This window comes from Lathyrus oleraceus, chromosome 2, assembly GCF_024323335.1.
Source record: "Lathyrus oleraceus cultivar Zhongwan6 chromosome 2, CAAS_Psat_ZW6_1.0, whole genome shotgun sequence".
NCBI classification, from domain to species: domain Eukaryota; kingdom Viridiplantae; phylum Streptophyta; class Magnoliopsida; order Fabales; family Fabaceae; genus Lathyrus; species Lathyrus oleraceus.
The window spans coordinates 114065796-114088707 of record NC_066580.1 but is presented as its reverse complement, the minus strand read 5'-3'; the positions used below and the strand labels follow the sequence as shown (position 1 = coordinate 114088707).

At 38.9% G+C, this 22912-nt stretch overlaps 1 non-coding gene and 1 pseudogene across 1 annotated transcript; one reads left to right on the top strand and one right to left on the bottom strand.

Annotated features, from left to right (window-relative positions):
• The first annotated feature begins 1975 nt into the window (after nucleotides 1-1975).
• Nucleotides 1976-2082, top strand: LOC127124403 (small nucleolar RNA R71). The gene has a single exon (XR_007803902.1). It is a non-coding gene; the product is annotated as a small nucleolar RNA R71 (small nucleolar RNA).
• An 8214-nt stretch (nucleotides 2083-10296) lies between these two features.
• On the bottom strand, nucleotides 10297-11635 carry LOC127122154 (tubulin gamma-1 chain-like; annotated as a pseudogene).
• Between the last annotated feature and the right edge of the window lie 11277 nt (nucleotides 11636-22912).

Here is a 22912-nt window from a genome sequence, read left to right as displayed (position 1 = left end):
GACTGAGGGATATCTTCGTAAAACGTCTAAAAGTTGGTTCGTTTCCTTTTGGCTCAAGGTAGCACTAACTATCACTGGACGATTCATCTTTTCATCGAGGAACTCATATCTCAGGTTCTTAGGAAATTCCTTAAGTTCTAAGGTTGGTTTCTTAGGGCATGGCATAGGATCTGGGGTAAGGGATAAACATTCGTAAAGGTTATCATCGACGTAGGGTTTCTTAAAGTCATCATCTTCCCTTATGAGAGTTGATGGTAACTTAATTGTTTTTATAATTTCTTTTTGTTCTAATTCTCTAACACATTCATCAATGATATCTAAGGCATAACACGAGTCTCCCATCACAGGTGCCATAAGAAATTTCGAAAGTATAAATTCTATTTTCTCGTCACCTACCTCAAATGTCAACTTTCCTTTCTTGACATCTATTATGGCTCCTGCAGTCGATAAGAATGGTCTACCTAGAAGGATTGGTATATCATTGTCCTCTTTGATGTCCATGACAACAAAATCAGTAGGGATAAATAACTGACCTATCCTAACAGGAACATCTTCTAAAATGCCTATCGGATATTTAACAGATCTATCGGCTAACTGAAGTGACATCTTAGTGGGTTGTAATTCTCCTAAGTTTAACCTCTCACAAACTGCTAAAGGCATTAAGCTCACACTAGCTCCTAAGTCTAGAAAAGCTTTTTCGATGACATGATTACCCAAAAGGCAAGGAATGCAGAAATTTCCAGGATCTTTATCTTTCTTTGCTAATTTGTCCTCGGAAATAGCATTACATTCCAAAGGCTTCGGATCGTCAAGTCTACGTTTGTTGGTAAGGATGTCTTTGAGAAATTTTGCATAAGAAGGTATTTGGGTGATGGCTTATGTGAAAGGGATTTCTACATGAAGTTTTTCTATAACTTTAATAAATTTTTGATACTGTTTATTGATCTGGGTTTGTTTGAGTCTTTGCGGATATGGTATAGGTGGTTTATATGGAGGGGGTGGTACATAAGTTTTATCTTTAGGTTCTTCTCCTTTTTCTCGACCATCCTGGTTTTCAGATTCCTCTGGTTCCTTTACTTCGTCCGTGGGTTTTGTACATTCCTTAGAAGTTTCAGGTTCACTCAATCTAGGGTTTGGTGGCTCATCATAAGCGTTCCCACTTCGTAGGGTAATGGCATTGGCTTGTCCTCTCGGATTTTGTTGAGGTTGTCCAGGGAATTGTCCTCCAGGTGTAGTCTGAGGGGCTTGGTTTAAAGCTACCTGAGAGATCTGGGTTTCAAGCATCTTGGTATGAGTAACTATTTGGTCAACCTTGGTTCCTAACTGAGTAATCAATTCGTTAACATGAATGTTTTGGTTCATGAACTCCTTGTTTTGTTGGGTTTGAGCGGTCATAAAATTTTCCATAATTTTCTCAAGGCTCGGTTTTGGTGGTACAGGTTGCATAGGTTGATTTGATCTTGGGGCTTGATAACTAGGTCTCGGAGGTGTATTATTTTGAATAGGGTTATTGTTTTTATAGGAGAAGTTCGGGTGATTCCTCCATCCAGGGTTATAGGTATTCGAGTATGGGTTCCCTTGGGTGTAGTTCACTTGCTCAGAGTGGGTTTCGTTTAATAGACTGCATTCTGCAGATTGGTGTCCTTTGGTTCCGTATATCTCACAATCCGACGAAACTGCGGCTACAGTATTCGGGTTTATGCACATATGCTCGACTTTAAGGGCTAATGCGTCCATTTTAGCTTGCATCATGTCTATAGAGCTTAGTTCATGCACTCCTCCTTGGGCTTCCTTCTTCTCAACTGTCACTCGTTTGACTCCCCATGATTGATGGTTTTGGGCCATATCTTCAATGAGGGCACTAGCTTCAGGATAAGGTTTGTTCATCAGAGCACCGCCTGCGGCAGCGTCGATGGTCATCTTTGTGTTATAATGAAGTCCATTATAGAAGGTTTGAATGATTAACTAATTTTCTAAACCATGATATGAGCATGCTCGTAACAACTCTTTATATCTCTCCCAAGCTTCAAACAACGATTCTCCTTGGTTTTGGGTAAATCTAGTTATATGGTTTCGAAGAACGGTGGTCTTACTCGGGGGAAAATATCTAGCAAGAAAAACTCTTCTAAGGTTATCCCAAGTCGTAATGGAATTGGGTGGAAGGGAATCTAACCATGATAGGGCTTTATCTCTGAGGGAAAAAGGAAATAATCTTAAACGTATTGCCTTAGGAGAAGCTCCATTGGTTTTAAAAGTATCTGCTAATTGAAGAAATATTTTTAAATGTTGGTTTGGGTTCTCGGTAGCGAGACCTGCAAATTGTCTCTGTTGCACTAGTTGCAACAGGGATGGTTTAAGTTCAAAATTATTGGCTGGGATAGTTGGGTTTACTATACTAGAACTAGGTTCTTCATTAGATGGTTGAGCGAAGTCCTTAAGAGGTCTTTGGTTTTGATCTTCGGCCATAGCTCTCTTAATTCTATGAAAGAATAAACGTGTGCGAGCGTAACGTTCAGGTTCCGCCAGAGGGTATACTAAGCTTAAACTTCCAGTGCTGCGAGTTCTTCGCATTGACCGGCGGGAAATAGCCTAAGTCTAAACGGTACAACAACAGGAAAATGAAATTTGACGAAATTGGTCCCCGGCAACGGCGCCAAAAACTTAATGCGTGCTTTTCCCAAGTATACGAACGCGTCAGAGTAATATAAAAGATTATCGAATCCACAGAGACCAAGTGTAAATCTATCGTTATCTGTTGTTATGGTGTTTATCAAAGGCAATCGGTGTTTTTGGAGTGTGCAATGAAAAGTAAAGTGTTGAATAAAGATTAATTAATAAAGATAGGGTCGAATGTAATTCACGTAATCAATTAATAATCCAAGTACTTGCTAGTAGAGCTACTTATAGGCAGTGTTTCCTACTTTGAAAAGAACTAATTTAACAGGAACTGTCGCTTTCGCGTATTCAGAACCGAGTTGTACTCCCTAATCAAACCCTCTTATTGTCACTTATAAAAAGACGCGCATTGCGTTAGAGTAGTAAACCTATTTTTAAGAAATATAGTATCTTGACTAAGTTGAAAAGTATTATAACCTGGATTTCTTAACCAAAAGAGGTTCTCACGAACTAGACTCTAAACTTATAAACGCGTCCGAAAATAGTTTTAAAATCTCTTTTCTTTTTAATGTTAAAAACTCCTAATGAACTAAACAAAGCGTTTTCGCTGTTTTTGAAATAGTTAAAAACAATTAAGTTTAAATAGACGTTGGACGGCTTTCGATCTTACCCAACGGAATTGAAGTGCGGGAAAACTTAAGTTGAAAGTTAAAATAGCCCTTAAGTGTTTCTACAAACAATTGTACGGATTATCGGTTCAATTATGATCCTTACATTCTAACCTTATAAATTTAGTTAGACATGGTAAAGTAAAAGTGCATTAATATAAATAAAAGTAGTGCGAGTGCGGAAAATAAATGAAAGTAGTGCGAGTGCGGGAAATAAATAAAAGTAGTGCGAGTGCGGGAAATAAATAAAAGTAAAGCGAGTGTGGAAAATAAATAAAAGTAGTGCGAGTGCGAGGAAATAAATAAAGTAAAGCGAGTGCGAGGAAATAAACAAAATAAAGCGAGTGCGAGAAATAAATAATTTAAAGCGAGTGCGGGAAATTAAATAAGATAAAGACAAGTAATAAAAACCTGCTCCAATCGGAGGGTTGCGTAAATTGCAATGCGGAAATGAAAATGGCGGCAGGATTAACTTCCTTCCAAAGTGCTCCAAACTCGATTACAGACTCTATCACATACTTGATTACACAATTGTGGTAACACTCCAATGCGAAGCGATTACCACTATAAAATACTGAATATATGCCTAAGTGAAACAAATTTGCTTCTGAGTTTGCCTCTGTTCTAAGTTTGGATGATTGTAAAAGTGAATTCGCGTTTCTATTTATAAGCAAATAAAAAGATGGAAATGACTTGGATGCCCCTCAACTTGAAAATAGGAGGAAACCGTTTTTCCTCTTGTGGCGCCCGCCACAAGGCCATGGCGCCCGCCACAAGCACAATATGGGGCGCCTTAGTGGAAGTAGTGGGAAAACGCGGGAGTTGATGGAAGTTGAGTTTGACACGTCATGGCTTGGTCTGTGGCGCCCGCCATTGGGTAGTCCATAAGAACAAAATGCTGAATTTTAGGGTTTTTAGCCCTTTTTCGCTCCTTTTCTCGATCGGGTAGTCCATAAGAACAAAATGCTGAATTTTAGGGTTTTTAGCCCTTTTTCGCTCCTTTTCCTCCTATCCTTATGCCTCCAGTCTCAGGGAGACCGCTGATTATGTACTTGACAATTCTATGGGTTGTGTTCTCGGTCAACACGACGAGACAGGTAGGAAAGAACATGCCATCTACTACTTGAGTAAGAAGTTCATAGATTGCGAGTCGAGATACTCAATGCTTGAGAAGACATGTTGTGCACTTGCATGGGCTGCTAAGCGATTGAGACAATACATGCTGACTCACACAACCTTACTGATCTCCAAGATGGATCCAGTCAAGTATATATTTGAGAAGTCAGCTCTCACCGGAAGGGTTGCTCGTTGGCAAATGGTACTGATAGAGTACGACATCCAGTATACATCCCAGAAAGCCATCAAAGGGAGTATTCTATCAGACTATCTTGCTCAGCAGCCGATTGATGATTACGAGCCGTTGAAGTTTGATTTTCCAGATGAAGACATCATGTTCCTCAAGATGAAAGACTGTGAAGAGCCAGTTGTTGGGGAGGGACCTGATCCAGACGAAAAGTGGACTTTGTTATTTGATGGGGCCGTCAATGCCAGAGGAAGTGGAATTGGTGCTGTCATTACAACTCCGAAAGGTGCCCACATGCCTTTCACCGCTCGTCTGACTTTCGAATGCACCAATAATGAAGCTGAGTACGAGGCCTGTATCTTGGGTATTGAGCAAGCCATTGATTTGAGAATCAAGACTCTGGACATCTTCGGAGATTCAGCTCTAGTGATCAATCAAGTGAATGGTGATTGGAATACTCTCCAGCCCACTCTGGTCCCCTACAGAGATTACACGAGAAGACTGTTGACTTTCTTCACAACAGTAAAGCTGTATCATATACCTCGTGATGAGAACCAGATGGCAGATGCTCTTGCTACTCTATCCTCCATGATCAAGGTGGTTCGGTGGAACCATGCTCCTAGGATCGATGTTATGCGCCTTGATAGGGTCGCGTATGTGTTTGCCGCTGAACTAATGGTTGATGACAAGCCCTGGTATCACGATATCAAGTGCTTTCTGAAGAATCAAGAGTACCCTGCAGGGGCATCCAACAATGACAGAAAAACTTTGAGAAGATTGGCAGGCAGTTTCTTCTTGAACAAAGACGATGTGCTGTATAAGAGGAACTTCGACATGGTTTTGCTCAGATGCGTGGACAAACACGAGGCGGACATGTTAATGCAGGAAGTTCATGAAGGTTCCTTCAGTACTCATGCCGGCGGACATGCAATGGCTAAGAAATTGTTAAGGGCGGGTTATTATTGGATGACCATGGAATCAGATTGTTTCAAGTATGCTCGGAAGTGTCATAAATGCCAGATTTATGCTGATAAGGTGCATGTACCGCAGAATCCTCTGAATGTGATGTCTTTGCCGTGGCCGTTTGCTATGTGGGGCATTGACATGATTGGAAAGATTGAGCCGACTGCTTCCAATGGGCATCGCTTCATCCTCGTTGCCATCGACTATTTCACCAAATGGGTCGAAGCAGCATCATTCGCGAATGTCACCAGACATGTGGTTGCCCGTTTCATCAAGAAAGAAATCATCTGTCGCTATGGGATTCCCGAAAGAATCATTACTGATAATGGTTCCAATCTCAATAACAAAATGATGAGGGAGTTGTGCCAGAACTTCAACATTCAGCATCACAATTCTTCCCCCTATCGTCCTAAGATGAACGGTGTTGTTGAGGCAGCAAATAAGAACATAAAGAAGATTGTGCAGAAGATGGTCGTTACGTACAGAGATTGGCACGAGATGCTACCCTTCGCCTTGCATGGGTACCGCACTTTAGTACGTACGTCGACCGGGGCGACCCCTTACTCCTTGGTGTATGGTATGGAAGCAGTCCTACCTGTTGAAGTGGAGATTCCTTCTCTAAGAGTCCTGTTGGATGTCAAGCTAGATGAAGCTGAATGGATTCGGACAAGGTTCAATGAGTTGAGTCTTATCGAAGAGAAGCGAATGGCAGCCATTTGTCATGGGCAGTTGTATCAGAGTCGGATGAAGAAAGCCTTTGACCAGAAAGTGCGCCCTCGATGTTTCCAAGTCGGAGATTTGGTGTTGAAAAGGATCCTTCCTCCTCAGACAGATCACAGGGGCAAGTGGACTCCTAACTATGAGGGACCGTATATCGTCACCAAGGTTTTCGATGGTGGGGCCTTAATGCTTGCAACGATGGATGGTGAAGACTTCACTTCCCCGGTAAACTCAGACGCAATTAAAAAATACTTCGCATAAAATAGACCCGCTGGACAGTAAAAAGAACAGTCCAGGAAAAAATGGGCATCCTGACGAACCAAGAAAATGAAAAGGTTCGGGCAAAAATTAGGGATTGAAAATGAAAAGATTGTACACCCGGTAAGTTGAAAACCTGAAAAGGCAACTTAGGCAAAAATGGGTATCCCGGTGGATTGAAAACCCGAAAAGGGCAATCCAGGCAAAAGTTAGGGATTAAGCGAATGACTGCGTTCTGAGTTAGTTCTGAATCTCATCTCATGTTGATGACTGGAAACTTTCAAAAGGAAGAAAACAATCTAATCACCTTTTCAGAAGGCTGATCATCTGGAGGATCTTGAAGACGAGCAAGTCATAGCAGAATTGGAACCCAATAGAAATCCATTTCACATTGCCATTAGATTAATTTATATTTTATCTTTTGTGCAATTACCTCTTTCCAGGAATTGCTTCCTGATGTAAATGCTTATTCAGAGGCCATTCAATCAATAAAATCATGTTATTCAGTACATCTCTGTGTTCATTTTCATTTTACTGTTTTGTTTGCAAAAATGACGTCCGAATTTTTGATAAACATTGCATCATGATACATAAGGGCTTTACAGGTATATGCTTAATAAACATTTAAAGTTGCTGTGAATTTTAAGTGCTTTGGATCATCTATTCAGAATAGATACCCTCGGGGCATTTCCTGAGCATGTGTGTCAGACTATACACTCCCCAGCGGAGTTGACAGTACCAGACTGTATCTTCCCAGCAGAAGCAGCTGCTCCTCAGAGTTCGATGCCAGATCGAGGATTTCAATCCTAGATCGATGATCTCCTTCCTGGAAGCATAACCTCGGTACCGTATCGGTGTTTGCTCCCCCCTGCTGAGTCATCTCTCGTAGATTATGGTTGCCAGAACCACTATCGCTTCCCCCAACAACAGGTTTCCAGCGCCGTTCTCTCCCCAGTCAGAATCTCGGTATCTCGTCATTGCCAGAACACCGCGCGACCGGTTATTTCCCCACATAGTTCATTATGCTGTGCATCTCCAACAATAGTGCCAGGGTCCAGAAGATTGTGATCATTTCCCCAACAGGATTCCTTGCTTCGGCTTGGCATTTTCCCCAGCATTTCGCATCCCTGCATGTAGAATCATATTGCATTGCATCCTCCCAAATCGCGTAGCATTTCCATTTTCATGGAGCATTACGCCATCGCAAAATTCAAACATACGCATGTAAGCATAAAACATTCTCGGTATCCCAAGTGATAAGCCAGAAGATGGTTTCCAGTGCTCAGACTGAAGGTTGTTCATTGACTTATCCCCAACAGGGATCGTTGGCCCACGTGCCGCCTCAATTATCATTTTCCCTATTTCTGCCGATGCTGACAGGCATGACAATTTCCCGGTATCCAGACCGAAGTGGCATTCAGGCCAGTTTTTCCGATATTCAGATCGAAGAAGTTTCCGACATTCAGGTCGATGCAACTTGTGGCATTCAGGCCAGTTTCCGGTATCCAGACCGAAGTGGCATTCAGGCCAGTTTCCGATATTCAGATCGAAGAAGTTTCCGACATTCAGGTCTATGCAACTTGTGGCATTCAGGCCAGTTTCTGGTATCCAAACCGAAGTGGCATTCAGGCCAGTTTCCGATATTCAGATCGAAGAAGTTTCCGACATTCAGGTCGATGCAACTTGTGGCATTCAGGCCAGTTTCCGGTATCCAGACCGAAGTGGCATTCAGGTCAGTTTCCGATTTTCAGATCGAAGAAGTTTCCGACATTCAGGTCGATGCAACTTGTGGCATTCAGGCCAGTTTCCGGTATCCAGACCGAAGTGGCATTCAGGCCAGTTTCCGATATTCAGATCGAAGAAGTTTCCGACATTCAGGTCGATGCAACTTATGGCATTCAGGCCAGTTTCCGGTATTCAGACCGAAGTGGCATTCAGGCCAGTTTTTTCCGATTTTCAGATCGAAGAAGTTTCCGACAATCAAGTCGAAGTACTTGTGGCATTCAGGCCAGTTTTTCCGATTTTCAGATCGAAGAAGTTTCCGACATTCAGGTCGATGCAACTTGTGGCATTCAGGCCAGTTTCCCGTATCCAGGCCGAAGTGGCATTCAGGCCAGTTTCCGGTATCCAGACCGAAGTGGCATTCAGGCCAGTTTTTCCGATATTCAGATCGAAGAAGTTTTCGACAATCAGGTCGAAGTACTTGTGGCATTCAGGCCAGTTTCTGATTTTCAGATCGAAGAAGTTTCTGACATTCAGGTCGATGCAACTTGTGGCATTCAGGCCAGTTTCCGGTATCCAGACCGAAGTGGCATTCAGGCCAGTTTCCGGTATCCAGACCGAAGTGGCATTCAGGCCAGTTTTTCCGATATTCAGATCGAAGAAGTTTCCGACAATCAGGTCGAAGTACTTGTGGCATTCAGGCCAGTTCCCGGTATCCAGACCGAAGTGGCATTCAGGCCAGTTTTTTCCGATTTTCAGATCGAAGAAGTTTCCGACGATCAAGTCGAAGTACTTGTGGCATTCAGGCCAGTTTTCCGATTTCCAGATCGAAGTGGTGTTCAGACCAGATTTCCGGTGATCAGACCAACATTGATACTCTCATATTCCGATGCTTAGTGTTCAGACTAATGTGCGGCGTTCAGGCCATGGGTATTCCTGTGTTACCATTTATTTTGGTATCCAGGTCAACTTTCTGTTTCGGTACTCAGGCCGATTTTCACCGGACCAGACGGATTCTTCTTTTGAGATTGCTTCTTTGCCGATTCTGACAGGCATTGTTAATTATTTCATAGGAATTCAGGATCAAAATCCGGGTCTTCTTAATATTTAACCATCTCCCATTATGATCATATGAAGAATGTCCTGCTTCATATTCTCTAGTTGAAGACGCTTAAATAGGGGCAACTGTCATACCCCGATTTTGGTCCTGAATTTTTTTTATTTTTTATTTTATTTAGCATGCTTGGCCTAACCTTACTTTGGTCTTATATGAGGATTGGTCTTGGTCCAAAATCATGGTGTTGTTCATGTGATTGTGGATACATCTATGGTCTGGGTCATCTGAACAACCAAGCTTCTTGTGTTTCAAGCCACTTGCTAGTCATGTTATTGGTTCATGGATACTATGTCAAAACCCTAACCTTATGGTCTCATTTCATGGCCTTGTTCATGTACATTATCAGTCAAGTTATTTTTCAAAAGTCAAACATTCAAGTCATAAGACAAAACAATTTGGAAACCAACTTCAAACCATTTGTTAATCCATTTCAATCTATTTCATGTCATTGTAAACCATTACATTTGATTCTACACAAGAAAATACAAGTCTTGACAATTTTTGACCAATTGTTGACTTTGGTCAATAGTTGACTTTTTGGTCAACATTGACCAAAGTCACCCAAAATCCAAAAACTCTAAAATTTCACCATAACCATTTATTCAATGTCCATTTACAAAGAAACTACAAAGAAAATTGAATTTTGACCATTTTGTTGACTTTGGTCAACTGTTGACTTTTTTGTCAACTTTGACCAAAGTTAACCTTCCTATTTTTGACCCTCTTAAACCTAATCTAATCCGTTTTAGCCTTGATTCACCATCCAAGAGTCTTGTGTGATGAGTTTGACTTTGTATCTTCTTGGCCAAGTAACTTATCTCATGTTAACCTCATGTGCAACTTGTCTCGAATTGTCATTTTGGCTTGGCCAACCATTGGTTCTGCATTGCTAAGCAAAGTAGCCTACAAAATACTGCACCAAGCAAATGTCAAGTATCATACCATAATTGTCCATGTGCATTAGCATGTTGCAAGGCTGCAATTGACATTGAACCAGTCATGTTTGCTGCAGCAGTCAGGATAGCAACAAACCCTACATCATGGAAGTACAAAGCATCAAGCCATCATGCATAAGCTATTATGGAACTAGCTGATAGAAACTTGATCCTGCATATGGGAATTGAAACCAATTCATGCGACCAAAAGTTCTTAGTGCAGGCTATCCAAGGATGCATCAGTCCTGGTACATGAGCAAACTCAGCACTAAACAAAAGAGAGTCAGTGGAAAGCCATGAGCATAATACCTGTTTTTGGATCCAGAGATCCTGCAGTACTCCCTTCACCTGTCATCATATTATTCGGATCCTCCATTCCCCATTTGATATAATCTGGGGATTCACAGGATTTATATTCATCAACCAAACTCTCAATTATGTCCCTTGATTCATCAAACTCGGAGAGGTCATTATCTGCAAACATTTGGAACTTCCGGTAGTTGTCTAAAAAGGCTTGTTTCCTTCTCAACTTATCGTACTGGCTCAGACATTTACTGAAAAGGTGGCGGATGCTAGTATGGCTAGCCAGCATAAGGCCACTGACCCTGTGTGCAGTTTGAACATATGGTGATTTCCTGGATAGAGCAACCTGAATACTTGCAGGACCTCATTCGATAAAGTTAACTAGCTTTCTTTCGCGTATCCTCTGCAAACTTTCATGAACCTGAGTTGGGTCAACCTCCCCTTGGATGATATTCAGAATTGATATATATTTTGCTTGGCTGGCATCTTTGGTCCTTGCGTAAGAAGAGACTATAATATTCTTTGCCTGCAGAAGTCTTCTCATGACATCAAGCACAGTGGTCTTACGAATTACATTAGCCTGACGTTCCACTGTCAAAGGCGTATATCCTGTCATTAGAAAATGGCATCTTGGTGTTGGAATCAGAGAGGCAAGAAGACCAACCAAGTCATTATTCATGTATCCTGGATAACGAAGAGTGGTTGTGCTGGCAGACATCACAGTAGAAACTAGGGAATTTGTTTGAGCAAATGTAGGATTTGATAAATGAAGTCGTTCCACAGCAATTCTATTTAGTGCAGTATTGTCGAGAACCACGACACAATCAGCATTTAGAGTCAGCCGCTTGAGTGTCAAAAGAGAATTGTATGGTTGGACCACCACATCACTTGTCTCCATTTGGTTAGGAAATACACTGTATGTCTAGACCAATTTTTTGCTGTAGCGGTCATTCAGAGTCTCCAACAGGTATGAGCCCATACCTGATCCTGTTCCTCCAGCAATTGAATGACATAAAACAAAACCCTCAAGACTGTCACTACCACCTGCCATTGTACATGCCAACAAGCCCTACTATGCTCAGTTTCTGGTGAGCTTTGATATGTAAAGATGTTAGACTCCAAAAAGGTAATATGAAATTAACTGTGGGAAGGATTCCTTTGTCTGCAAGAAAAGCATGCCAAAATGATGTTGAACATCTTCAGCATCCCAAAACAGATGATTGACATGTTGAAGTTGCAGTCCCTAGAACACATACTGTAGTGGAATTCCATAATGAAGAATTTGAGACTAGTTCTGTCACCAAGCTCACCAAATTCACTGCAGTAAAAAATGTACGATTAGTCCAAGCAGTAAAAATTCAAGAAATATCCCAAATTGGCATGAAGACAAAACAGAGGGAGAAAGCTTGAGTTCAGATTACCGTTCCGAAATCTAGCATCAAAAAGGACCACTTCAATTTCTGAGCACCGAAAGGACTTGGCTGGATTACTTCTTGGATCCACCATAGCAATCCGAAAACCCTAATTCACAGAACATAAATAGGGAAGAGAATCAGTAAGGAATTAACAACGAAAAACTTGGAGGCGGACCAAACCCACCAAAAGAAACCTAAATCCCAAATCAAAAAACCAGTATTGAAAAGGAAGGAGGCGGAAACAAAAGGATCTTAACGATAAAACGAAAAAGGAGAAGGAGGCGAAAAAACTTCAAAGAGCGAAAACCCTAATTCCCAAATCAGAAAAAGGAACCAATTGAAAGGAGCGGAGGAAGGAGATTCGATTGTTACCTGAGCTGCCAAACCACCGAAGGTGAGCTTTTGTTTGGGATTTTCACTTTTAATCTCTGTTGTAGTTTGCCTTTAAGTGAGATGTGAGCGACGATGGGCGATTTTAAGAGAGATTGTTGAGAGGTGAGCGAATGAGAGGTTGTGAGAGATTGTGAGAGATTGTGAAGGATGAGCAAAGGTTGACGGTGAAGGTTAGGGGTGCGAGAGCAGAGGGAGTTTTCATTGAGAGCGATTGAGAGTGTTTCTTTGTGAAGCAGATTGAGAGAGGAGGACGATTGGGATTCTGGACTTTCCTTCGTGTCCTCACCTTTTCTTTTTTTTCTTTTTTTATTATTTATTCATTATTGTTTCCTTTTTTTAGCAGAGCCTTTAAATCCCAATGGTTGAACGTTTAGAGTTTCAAATGGTCATTAACTATAGTTTATTGGTATTAGTTTTAGTTAAATGCTATTTAGTGTTCCCAATTCCTAACCTTTTGAACCCAACAGCCAAGCGGCTGGGTTTAACTACTGGTAGTCCAACAGACTTTTTTTTTTTATTTTAGTTTTTATTCTAATGTTTAATCTATTTTGGTTTATATATTTAAATTAGCATTGTAAATAACAACTAGTCATGAGTGGTCTGGTGGAGAGAGGAGGTTTCCATAGTCTTGAGTGGAGTGGGTTCAATACTCATGTGTAGCATTTTTTTAGTATTTTATTTTTCTTTTAGCATTTTATTTTCTTTTAGCATTTTATTTTCTTTTAGTATTTTATTTCTTTCAACATTTTTTTTTGTTATGTTTGTGCTTTATTATTTTCATAGTTTCATTATCATAACATAGATTTGTTGTCTTTTAATTTCATCATTCATTCAAAACCATTTTTAAACTACAAAAATCATATTTTTCTCGATTTAATATCGAGCCCATTTTCCATACCCTTGTAAGTCGATTGCTTTTAAGCATCGCCATCAACCTCACATAGCTTACTCTTGGGCTTTCTTACAATGAGCCGGTTCTCTTGCACTTACACTCATATTTCGCATCATTTTGTTGTTTGGGCCCGATTTAATTATTTCATGATTTTTGACAACCCCCATTCATAACAAATGTACCCCTCTCCCATGAAATGTATAATATTTGTTCTTTCATTCTTTATTCATCTGTAAATACAAGAATTAAAATGAACATTCGATAACCATTTCAAAGCAAGATCAAAACCTCGATCCAACGTCGAGTAATCATTTTTCAAAACCTAACAGAACCAGCACGTATTCATCCACCCTTTTGTAAGTCGATTGCTTTATGCATCGCCATCAACCTTGTAAGTCGATTGCTTCATGCATCGCCATCTACCCTTATCCCTAACATTTCTCCTTGCTCCACTCGTCGATTCTTGTTCCGATTAGGTAGCACCCATTAGATAGAACCCTTTGTATGATAACATAGGTAGGATTCCCATATCCTTTTGTATGATAACATAGGTAGGATTCCCATATCCTTTTGTATGATAACATAGGTAGGATTCCCATATCCTTTTGTATGATAACATAGGTAGGATTCCCTTTTTTCTTTTGCATGCTAACATTAGGTAGATATTCCCATTTGTAAATCCTAACACTTAAGTACATATTGCATGACAACTCTAGGGCAGAGCTTCCCCATCTTCTAGACCTTTCCGAGCGTCTCCGATCTTGTGGCATGTAGTCCGTTCTATTGCAAAGAGGTAACTGCCTAAGACTCGATTCAGCGAGCTGCGACACCTACTGCTAGGACGTGAACACATCGCCCACTCTCCTTTGACACAACTGGTGTCCTCCTTTTGTAAGTCCATATTCAGATGGCAATCCCTATGTAGCCGAACTACGGCAACTCTGATTCTCATGTTCAGATGAGATACGTAGGCACAAGATGCGATGTCTTGTCGAGTTTGACTAACGACTAACAACTAATCCTTGTTTGCTTTTGCCCTCGTTGCGATCCTTTCTCCCGCCCTCGTTGCGATCGAGACTTTCCTTTTCTCTTGCCCTAGTTGCAATCGAGACCCTTGTTCCCGTAGTTAGTTGAACTACATTATGCTCTGTTTCTCATTCCATATGAGATATGTAGGCATAAGACGCGATGTCTTAGCGAGCACACATCTCTTTAACCCATAGGTACCCGAGCTACGAAGACTCTGATTCTCATATTCAGATGAGATACGTATGCAATGGATGCGACATCCGTGCAAGTCATTTTCTTTGACCCTTTCTTTTAGTAAATAGTACATTAGATAAACACACACCCTTTAGACAAGAACAAACAAGAGTGGATCCCGTAGAGTACTACGGATGCGTAGGGGTGCTAATAACTTCCCTTCGTATAATCGACTCCCGAACCCAAGATTTGGTTGCGAGACCTTGTATTTTCCTTTCCTTTCTCCAGGTTTACTTCGAGCGTTTCCTTTCCCTCCTTTGGGATAAATAACGCACGGTGGCGACTCTTCTGTCATCTTTTTCTTTCGCCGGTTGTTTTTTTCGCACCCCTTGTTTTTTTCAGGTTGCGACACCGGGTAAGGAAGGTGAGTGAGTGGGTGTGGGTTGAGTAGGTGTATCATATGGACTGGTGATATGAAGGGAGAATAATTGGGCTTCTGGGTCAAGTCTCGTAAGCCTTTGGAAGTGATGTAAGCCTACAGTAGGAGTGGGTGAATCTCTTTTTAACTCGACACAAGTATTATTGTGAAAAAAGGTCATAGTAAGGGAATTATAATTCATTAAAACTGGGCCTAACCTTTTCAACCATTGGGCTCCCAGCACTACATCAGCACCCCGCAAACCCAAAACAAATAGGTCCATGGAGAATGAGTGGCCTTGCATTACTATTGACACCCCCTGGCAAATATGAGAACACAACAACTCTTGGCCACTACCCACCAAAACCCGGAATGGATCAATTGGGCTCAACTTCAGGCCCAAAGTTGCAGCAATAGTCTCTTTAATGAAATTATGGGTACTACCCTCATCAACAAGAACATCCACTGGTTCCAAAGAGATCCGACCCGAAAGTCGAAAGGTGTCAGCAGCTTGGTCGCCAGAAAGAGCGTGCAAGCTCAATTGAGCGGCGTGAATCGAGGTGTCCTCCGGCGTGACGCCGCCGTCAACCAATTCAGCCACCGCAGCTTCTAAATCACCTGTCACGGAAGAAAAATCATCATCATTAGCCACCATCAAAAAAATACGGGCACCACATTTGTGCTGCTTAGACCAAGGTTGGTCACAGTTGAAACATAACCCTCTGCTACGTCTATCATCCAATTCCGCCCCAGAAAGATGCCTAAATCGAGGCTTAGTAGGTGGGGTAGGGAGTAAGCCTTGCGAAGACGTCGTCATGGAGGGAGGGTCGGAATTAGGCTTTGGTGAAGGACGAGAACCAAACGTAGAATGCCACGGTGGTGGTGATGGCCGTGGACGAGAAGAACGAGCAATGTCCTGCAATTTATCCTCCTGTAATCGTGCGAGACCGGCGGCCTGAGAAATAGTCGTTGGTTGTTGAGCCAACACTTCACGGCGAACCTCAATCTTCAACCCAGAAATGAAACAACTGAGTAAATCAGCCTCAGATAAACCCTCAAGACGGTCAGCAAGAGCTTCAAACTCGGTGAGATACGCCGTCACTGACGACGATTGGGTGAGCTTGAACAGATTGCCACGAGGATCATCAAATGCCGTTGGAGCGAAACGAATCTCCAATTTCTCCAGAAATTGGTCCCACGACGCGATCTGGCGATTCCGGTACATCCACTAGTACCACGCCAACGCCGGACCATCAAGGTAAAAGGATGCAATGGTGATGCGTTCCTCATCTGGAGTTTGATGGTAGGTGAAAAACTGAGAAATCTTAAAAATCTAGCCATGTGTATCGGTACCATCAAAGCGAGGGACATCGAGTTTGAGACGAGGACGGTGCTGCGAATCGGCGCTAGAACGAGAACCACTAGAAGGGGCGGTGTCGTCGAAGCATTTACACATAGCATCAAGCTGAATGGTGAGTGTGGCGACTTGACGAGTGAGATCAGCGACGGGATCTGGTGGTGGAGTCATGGAAGAAGGATCAATTCAACACAATGAGAGCACCAAATGATAGTGCTCAGTTTTTAAGGACTGAGCAAACCTCCTCAAGCAAGTATAAAGAGAGAGAAGAGAGTTTTCTTAACAGAATTTCATTCATCCCCTGCTCCAAGAGCAATTACAGCATATAAGGAAATTCAATAGAGAATCTAGTGAGAGATCTCACAACTAAGCAAATCCTAACAAACTTGGATGAGTCACAGCCTTCTAGAAACAAACTAGGAATAAGGGAATAAAATGCAACTAGGAAAATATAGTATTCATTAATAAAGCAAGTGGTCATTGTACTTAGAAGGAATCCTCTTAGTACGAGTGGGCCTAACTTCAGCAGTGTTGGGCTGCAAAACAGTGGGCTGCTCATTACTAATTCCACCACTATGAGTTGTATCTGTATCACATAAATACCCCAAACTCCCTTGATTCTTGTATTTTGTAATACTATAATGACATGATCATGGTCATTGTTATTGTTGTAATAATTGCACAATTGTGATGCAAGGTCACCCCAAAGAGTATAATGAACCAAAGACCCGCTACAATAAAAAAATCAAGTCAAAATGAATCGACTTAAATAGTGTAATGAAATATAACTTAAACTTAATTAATTGTGAATAATATAGAAATACCTTATATCTGTTATGGTAAAGACAATCTTATTTTGTTGTTTGATGCAGTCATCTGGATCTGAATGATTTCATGTACTCCTTCAATAACATCTATAAATAAACTATATAGTTAGAAAAAGCAAAAAATGATAATAACAAATCAAGAAAAACTAATATCAAGAATGTGATTACCAACAAAGAAATCAGGAAGAAATTTTCCCGAAAATATGTCAATCAAACTAATCAAGTTCAAATGCGTCGAAGGAATGGAAGGAAAATCTGCATTTTGAGCGGATGATGTACCATAAAATATCAACTTGAAGTTACAAGTGATTGTTTTGAAGGAGAAATCATTTTTAGCAACCTTGAAGTTCTGCATGATGTATGTATTTTCTATAATAATATTAGACTTATGCTTCTGAACTAAATGGGTTGGTACGATGACTTGGATCATGTCACACTAGATCAAATTAAAACTAAACAACATGAGATATGAAAGAAGATTTTTGTTTGAAAAAAATAACCTAATAGTTATCAGGAGAGATATAAAACATATATCTTTGCATCTTTATAACCATTTCTAAGTGATCTTTGTTTGACATGCTTGTAATAAACCACATATTTCTAATCTTAACAATAATTTTTCACAAATATTTGAAGTCATTGATATCTTTAACATTTTCAATTGGACGTGTGATAAACTGAACATAAATTCACATTAGCTCTGCTATTAAAGAATCAACAACATTACCAACAAATTGAACATCTTATTCATAGTGTAAAAATGTAGAATCTTTAACTTCAAAAATTTTTCAAGTAATAACATTTAAGACATTGAACATGTGGAAAAACCAAGAACAAAGCATTACAAATCTAAAATCAAGTACATCCAGTAAAATAAAATAAATGAAGAAAAAATAAAAACTGTAAAGGCATGAATGAAGTGTTGATAACATACTTGAAACAAAATAGCTACTAAAACCAAGTGCATCCAATAAAACGAAAAAACAAAGAAAAAAGCAGGAAACAAAGAACAAAATGTTCATTCGAAAATTAAGGTTATACTACCTCCGTTTTTTATTATATGTCACTTTGAAAAAAATATTTTGTACCACAATCATTAATGTTATTTTTTCTATTATACCCTTAAATATTTATTATTCTCTCTCCTTTCAATTATGTTAATTTGTCTTTCCAATACTATTAATGAAGGATAATTTTGTAAAATCTTTCATAATTTATCTTTTTCATACCATAATTATTACATTTCTTAATACGTGTGAAAGTAAAAAACGACTTATAATAAAAAACTGAGGGAATAACTTGAACTGAAAAATGAAGAATTCACAGAAAAATCCAAAAACTCGTGACAAGAAGCACATAAATCATATTAATGTTAAGGGTAATGCTAACTTGTGCCCCAAGGGCACAAGTTAAGAAACCCACAAATGGAAATTTTTTATTGAAAAAAACAATAGAATCATTAATTATGACTTTGTATTAAGTTCACCGTGCAAATTCCAAGACTTTTTTACTTTATTTATCTCTTAACTTGTGCCCTTGGGGCACAAGTTAGCATTACCCTAATGTTAAAACTTTAAATAGTTACCTTTGTTGTTCGGAAAGTCTGAACTATATATGCACTTGATTAAACTAATTCGTCTTTCGTCTTCCTTCTTTGCCTTTTATGTATGCTTGCTAACAAAAACAATGGTGAATCTTAGATTAACTTCAAAACCTTTTAATGTTGTTGATTCAAAGTATTTTGCTATATCCGACTTTCCCTTTCCCCGTGTATGCATTGGAAGTCCTTTTATATTCTCGTGTGACTTTTCAGCTCAAAAGTTGCATTGAGCATAATGAAAAATTGAAATTTATTGAAAAGTGTGTTTGTGACCATTAATAGTTACATAAATTAAATGAATGTAATAATTATTGCATGGTAAATAAGTATGATAAAGATTGTTGTTAATAATCATTTTTATCATTTGCAGTTTCATATTAGTCATCTTCATCTTATATATTCATGTCTAAAATTAAAATTAGTTAAAAGATTAATAAGTCATAAAAACTAAGTAAAAAATAAGAATCTATTAAAAAAATAGCAACTTACATTATTAACCATAAAAATTAAGAAATTAATGGCTTGATCTTCATTTTATAGAAAGTCAAAAGAATAAAAGATAAAAAAGAAAGCAAAATAAAGAAGTCAGAAAATTCAAAAAGTAAAAACTAAATTTTTTTATTAATGGTTAAAAACACTCTCACCACTCACAAACCCTTCAAATTCCTTTTCATCTTTATCATCAAAATAATCAAAGTTACAAATATAACAAATCCAGATCTCATGATTTTCCCCTACAAATCTACATCACTAAACGTTAAATAATAACAAATCAAAGATTTTTTTCAAATCTATATAATAACAATAATAATTCATTTCAAATTCAAAATGAAAAAATCAAATCATTTCACCTTATCATGAATTCTAATGATGAAGTGAAGCTTGGAAAGGAATTAGACTGCATTGAAGAGACAAGTGACATTGGGCCAGGAGTTAGGCCCAAAAGAACCATTACTAGGCCCGAATATTTGAAAGATTATGTGACATCATGAATGAGGAGAGGAAGTTGTGATCTAAAGTATTATTCTGCTATTGAGTCATAGGATTCTAATTGATGAGTCGTTAAGTTTGTTAGGAATGCATGTGAATCCATTCCTTATATTTTGGATTGTAGCTAAATTTGTGCTATTTATGTACCTTTTAGCTGATGGAATAAAGCAGAAAAATTAAAGATGATTGTATTGTTAGCTTAGAATAGCATTCATAGAAAGGCTAGCTTTGCATTTATTCCTTCTCAGTACTTGATTCACAATATTTTGGTGCTCTCATTGACATGGCCTCACCCCCCCACCATCGAGGAACTTTCAGCCACCCTTCACCAACAAACTTTTCAATCCATCATCACCGCTAACGTCATCGCCGTCACCTTTGAATCCCATGAATTACGAGCCAAATTACCACCCATGGGTTCGTTCCACCATCTAGGTTTCAACCTCAAGGTCCCTATATTGTTCCATTTCTAACCACCACCAAGCTCGATATACCAGGATTTAACGAAGTTGACCCTTCTGGATGGATCTTCAAAATTATTCAATTTTCTGGTTTTCATCTTACTCCCGATGATCAGTGTCTCCGCATCGCAGGCCTCTACACGAAGGGTGAAATACTTATGTGGTTTCAGTGTATGTATTCCAACGACATGTTAGCAACGTAGTCCACCTCCCTCCACGCGTTGGAATTCAGGTTTGCACCATCTTCATATGAAGATCCCAAGGGTGCCTTATTCAAGTTGTATTAAACATTCTCTGTCACGGAATACCGAACCCAATTCGAATCGCTGGCCAACCGCGTCATAGGGTTACCTCTTCCTTTCTATCTCACTTGTTTTATCTCTAGCCTTAAATTGGCGATACAGTGAGAAATACAAGCATTTCAACTTATCTCTCTTACACAAGCCATTCACCTCACCAAACTGCAAGAGGAAAAAGTCTTGGTCCATTCTCCTTTCCCCCTAAAATCCCATCAAACCACCATTGCACCTACCACCGCCACAAACTCCGGTACTTCATTCAAACCCACCTTTTCTGTTACACCCACCAAACTACAAACCCCAACCCAATGTTTGTCACCAGACGAGTTACAAGATAGACGCGGGTCTTTACTACAATTGCGATAAATTCTTTTGTTTAAGTGCTACTAAACTTCATAGGTTTACTAGGGGTGTTCAAAACGTTGGTTAACGGATCCAAATACCTAATCTGAACTGAATAGAACCATAAAAAACTTAAACTATTTAAATGGTTAATAAATTGAATTATTTATTTTAACCAATTCAATTAATTTAATTGAATTTAAAAACCAGTTTAAACTCTTATAAACTCTTTCCACAATTTTATCTAAAATATAAATACTATTATTTAACAACTTCAATAAACTTAATAAATTATTATATTAAAATAATAAATATTTTAATTATAATTTTTTGATATTTCTTAATCAGTTACTATTATCATAACCTTTTCATTTTCACATTACGTGTTCTTCCCCAAATATGTAAAATATGAACCCTAAATCATCTTCTCTCCAATTCAAACTCAACATCAATTTCAATTTCACCTTCTATTTGTTTTGATTCGATTTCGATTTCAATTGATTTCAAATTTCACTCGATTTCATTTTGGATATGTTCCATTTTCACTCGGTTTCGATTTCAACGATTTCACCAGATTTCACCTTCTCTACTCGGATCTTGTTCGTAGAAACTCTTGTCTCGACTCTTTTTGAGGTAAACTTGTTATTTTCTGCTCTCAATTTCACTTTGAATTGAAATAATATCTGAAAATTGCTTTCAGTCTTGATAGGATTTTATTTGAATTTTAATCTACTGGTTGATTTGTGTTCTCCTCAAATTTTTCCTGTAAAGGATTTCATCACAAGTTCATGTTTTCAAGAATCTTCAAAATATGAGCATAATTTAAAGCTGGGTAGTACATACAACTTTTAAGCTAAACTAGTCATTTATCATAAACTAATGAGATATTATTGTTCTTGTCAGGTTATGCGAGGGTGGAGAATTATTGAACATAATTCTAGATAGGTAAAACCGAAAGACTATTTTGCTTCCTGTCAACATTTTGTACGCTATGTTGTTTTCTCTTTATGTAAGTTATCTATGAAAATAAGATCAAAATTATATAATCAAAGATGCTAGTAGTACCCGTTTTGAATCACAGGAGCTTATTTACTTATGATATTTCTATTCATCTAAGTTATTGGGTTGGATTCATTCTCCAAATTGCAGCCAACTTTTCTCATGTATGGCTATCTATATTTGTTGTCAGTTTTCACTCAAACATTTCTTACAACCCCATTTTTCACTCAAACATTTCTTACAACCCCATTTTTCACTTTCCATTGTAACTCTTATCATGCATGTTTTTCACTCCATTCAAAATCAATTATTATCTCTTTCTTTTATATTCTTTGGTATTGTAATGATAGTTGTTTGTCAAAGAAACTTGGGGAGTGTTCATTGGAAAACTTTCTAATATCTGTATTAGTATATTAGTAATTAGTGTTATTTTATACTTTGGTCAAAATGATGAAGACATATTAAGAAAAACTTGATTTTTTTCTACACTCACTTTAGAAGTTTCCCTGTTTCAAGCTCAGCTATAAATACACCAATTTACTTGTCAAAAATGATTTTCACTAACTTTTTGATATTTTGTTTTATATTACAAAATATGATTAACTGTTAATAATAAACAAATTAAATTATGGTTTTAATGAAAAAAATTGAATAACAATTTATCTTATGGCTTTTGCAGCTAGCTTCTCCTTATAGATCGGACGAATGCTTAAAACTTTTCAGCAAAATTATAGCAACTTCGATATGGATAGTCATGACAGTGTTATGGACTTTGAGACAGAAGAACATATCGGTTATACACCTCCAGTTTCTAATAATGCTGGTTTGTTGCCTCAAAAGTGTAAAAATCGGTCAGAAGCATGGAATCATTTTACACCGATGCTGCCGAACACAGAAATGTCAAAGTCAGCAAAATGCAAGCATTGTGGCTCCTTAATCAAGTATAGTGGTGTAACAAGCACTATGCTAGCTCATTTGAGAAGATGTAGTGATAATCCAGATAATGCGGTGAATGTGACGATGCATGAACCATCTTCAAGCTCAATGGAAAATAGGGAAGCGATTGTTAATTCATTCCCTTCGGTTCCCAAATTTGACCAAGAAGTTAGCC